The sequence below is a fragment of the Sphaerodactylus townsendi genome, linkage group LG08 (genome assembly GCF_021028975.2).
Source record: "Sphaerodactylus townsendi isolate TG3544 linkage group LG08, MPM_Stown_v2.3, whole genome shotgun sequence".
Lineage (NCBI taxonomy): Eukaryota > Metazoa > Chordata > Lepidosauria > Squamata > Sphaerodactylidae > Sphaerodactylus > Sphaerodactylus townsendi.
In genome coordinates, this window is record NC_059432.1 from 11,380,531 (window position 1) to 11,384,701 (window position 4,171).

Below are 4,171 nucleotides of genomic sequence, written 5' to 3' on the forward strand. Positions count from 1 at the left end.
GCTTTGCTTGTTCGCATCTTAACCTTGTCATTAGTCACGGAGATATATAGATATTTATTCGCAAATGGCTTATTTGCAACCACGTAGTTCTAGGATTGCCCTGACCTGGACAGCCCAGGCTAGCCTCATGACAGCAGACCTCAGAAGCTAAGCAGGGTTGGCCTGGGTAGTACTTGGATGGGAGACCACCAAGGAAGTCCAGGGTTGCTACACAGAGGAAGGCAATACCAAACTACCTCTGTCAGTCACTTGCCTTGAAAACTCTACTGGGTTGCTGTAAGTCAGCTGCGACCTAATGGCAATTTATACACACACACAAACCTATGTTCGCCCTCTGTGTCTGCTGAGCCCAAGTTTTCATGGGTTTCTCGAAGGAACATAAGAACTAGCCTGCTGGATCAGACCAGAGTCCATCTAGTCCAGCACTCTGCTACTCGCAGTGGCCCACCAGGTGCCTTTGGGAGCTCACATGCAGGAGGTGAAAGCAATGGCCTGCTGCTGCTGCTGCTCCCAAGCACCTGGTCTGCTAAGGCATTTGCAATCTCAGATCAAGGAGGATCAAGATTGGTAGCCATAGAGCGACTTCTCCTCCATAAATCTGTCCAAGCCCTTTTTAAAGCTATCCAGGTTAGTGGCCATCACCACCTCCTGTGGCAGCATATTCCAAACACCAATCACATGTTGCATGAAGAAGTGTTTCCTTTTATTAGTCCTAATTCTTCCCCCCAGCATTTTCAATGAATGCCCCCTGGTTCTAGTATTGTGGGAAAGAGAGAAAAATGTCTCTCTGTCAACATTTTCTACTCCATGCATAATTTTATAGACTTCAATCATATCCCCCCTCAGACGTTTCCTCTCCAAACTGAAGAGTCCCAAACGCTGTAGCCTCTCCTCATAAGGAAGGTGCTCTAATCCTTCAATCATCCTCGTTGCCCTTCTCTGCACTTTTTCTATCTCTTCGATATCCTTTTTGAGATGTGGCGACCAGAACTGAACACAGTACTCCAAGTGCAGTCGCACCACGGCTTTATATAAGGGCATGACAATCATCCTTGCAGTTTTATTATCAACTCCTTTCCTAATGATCCCCAGCATAGAGTTTGCCTTTTTCACAGCTGCCATGCATGGAGTTGACATTCCCATGGAATTATCAACTAAGATGCCCAAATCCCTTTCCTGGTCTGTGACTGATAGCACTGACCCCTGTAGCGTGCATGTGAAGTGTGGATTTTTTGCCCCTATGTGCATCACTTTGCATTTTGCTACATTGAACTGCATTTGCCATTTCTTAGCCCACTCACCTAATTTATCAAGGTCCGCTTGGAGCTCTTCGCAATCCTTTGTGGTTCTCACCACCCTACATAATTTGGTATCATCTGCAAACTTGGCCACCACACTACTTCCATTCTATTGAAACTGACACCCATACACTTTCTCAGGTTTCCAACTGTTGCTTTCTCTTGACACATGACTGTCAGCCAGGGTCACCAACTCTGGTTTAGGAAATACCTGGGCTTTTGGGGGTGGAATCTGCGGAGGGTATATATATATATATATTGTTTATCTGAGTAAAATAATCTTAGACATTGACGATTTGCTCAAAGCAAAGTTTACTAAGAAAGAGAGATAGGGAAAGGTTACATGGGTAGAAAACAATCAACAGTTCCCTCTAAGATGAGCAACATGTTGTGTTCTGTTCCCCAAGCAAACTAATATCAGGTGCCTTGCACTCAGCCAGAACAGAACGTAAGACCCACAGACGAATGAGTAACAGTTCAAAAACAATTTAATAGTGTTGACAGTTTAGGACTCTTTGACTCCTCCCATGAAGTCTAACTCTTAAAGAATACTTGCAATGCTGAAAACAATTGGAGATTATTGAAGAGCTTGCAGTCACCAATTCTTCCTTGCTTGCTTCCCAAAAAGTTTGCTCTGCTTCTTGCTTCTTCTGAGTTCTGCATGGTGTCCTCTAACTGTTTTTTCCTGCAATCCTGTTGAAACTTGCTTACTCAAATACTATGGATCTCTAACATCTTATATATAGCATCTTAGGCGTCTGGGATATTGCTGTCTTCAGCCTTCCACAGACACCTGAGATTAAAACAAACTGAAAAAGGGGACTGCTAGCTAATAAGAGATACTATAGTGCTCTTTGCCTATGGAGGACTTAAAGGGACAGGGTTTAACTAAGGTTTCCTCAGCCCATTCTATCTAAGGGTATAATTGAGGTTTAAAGAAAATAGTGAGGGTGTCTCTTGGGGCATGACATTTTGCTTCTATGTTACCCAAGGTGGAATCACAGTCTCTCAATAATGTGGGGAAAATTAGCTTAGAGCAGACTGCTTTATAATGTTGCAAGAGGCTTGGGTAAGGAATCTTTAATACAGAGATTACATACAGATTTAATACAGAGATTAGCTGTCAGAAGAAAATCCACAGAAAGGAATATGATGCAAGTTTGACAGTCTTTATTGTAGGGATAAAGGGCTCACAAGCATCTGATTCAATTCAGCAAACATGCACACAAAGAGGGGAAGTTACTTTTACAATCTCCTTCCAAGTTGTCGTGACTTCATACACATGGTAACATTGATTAACCATTCACAATCAGCAAACCTTGTCAATGCAAGTATCTAGTTATCCCTTGCCCAGCTAGCTGTTAATCTAATCTAGCTAACATTTACTCACAAACAGCATCATTAACTCTTTCATGACTGAAGCATCATTAACTCTTTCATGACTGAACTTGCATGCCTGAACATAATGCCAGAGAATCTGCTTTCCAAAACAGCCCTTTTCTCAAGGTGAACGGCTGTTTGTTGGCTGGCGATGAGGTGTCATCCCAGGAAATCCCCGAGCCCCACCTAAAGGCTAGCAACCCTCTTGCCGACTGTTAAGCACAATTGACAGTGTTTTGCCACTCACCTTGCTAGATTGGACTGTCTCACAGGGGGGCACGGGGGAATGCTACCCTGTAGCTGAAAACCAGATTCTTCGCGCCTAGGACATCAGACTAAGGTTGAACCCTTGTGTTCACGAGGTAGTGTGTTTTCATATGAGTGAATGAATACCTGTGCATTTTCCCCTTCTCCAGTCTGAATTGACTACTGTGCACGGTTGTCGCACTACCTGAAGCAATGTGCTTTAGATGCAGCTGTGTCAAAGCCCCACTCACCTGTACTACCTAGCCCTGGCGCAAGGTTCCCCGGGGTGCCTGACCTGATCGTAGGTTTCAGTGCTAAAACGGATCGCCCAAAGTTCTTCCAGCCTTCTACACCAGAGGACATCATGTGTGGCCACTACAGCCCTTCAGGGATGAGGGGGTCTATGAAATCCTAATAAATAAATAAATATCCCGTTTCCCCAAAAATAAGACAGTTTATATTAATTTTTGCTCACAAAGGTGCGCTATGTCTTATTTTCAGGGGATGTCTTATTTTTCAGCTCCACAGCTGCATGCTCTGGTCCAGGGGCACGCTTCCAAACAAAAACTTTGTTACGTCTTACTTTTGGGGGATGCTCTATATTTCGCACTTCAGCAAAACCTCTACTACGTCTTATTTTCAGGGGATGTCTTATTTTCAGGGAAATGGTAAATAAATAAATAAATAAATAATAGCTAACCACTTCGCCACGCTATCTAGAAAACTGCCATTGAGGGTTCCCCATAGTCTTCTCCGTTAGCAGCCTGATGTGCTATGTGGGGTTGCCAACCTCCAGTGAGATCTAAAATGACAACTGATCTCCAGATTATCTCCAGATTACCTCCAGAGATCAGTTCCCCTGGGCCAAATGACTTCTTTGGGGGTGAACTCTATGAGATTATATCCCACTGATCTCTGTGCTGCTCCCTACGCGAAGACCTTTCTCTAGAAGTTCCACGTCCAGGAATCTCCCAAATTGGAGTTGGCAACCAGAAGAGTGCCCCTCCCATTTACGGGCAAGCATTGCAACCTGGAGCCCCCCCCCCCCTCTCCTACAGGGAACTGTGCAAAGAGAAAAAAGGCCTTGTGCAGCCCGGAAACCACACAGCACCCAAGAAAATAGGCCACTCGGACATTTATTTTTCCCCGAAGGAGGGGCGGGGGGGGGGGGGTGTTGCATGGGTGGGAATTTCCCTGCCGATCAGTGTATGATGGGCTCGATTAGCCAGCCTCGGCTTGTCCTCTCG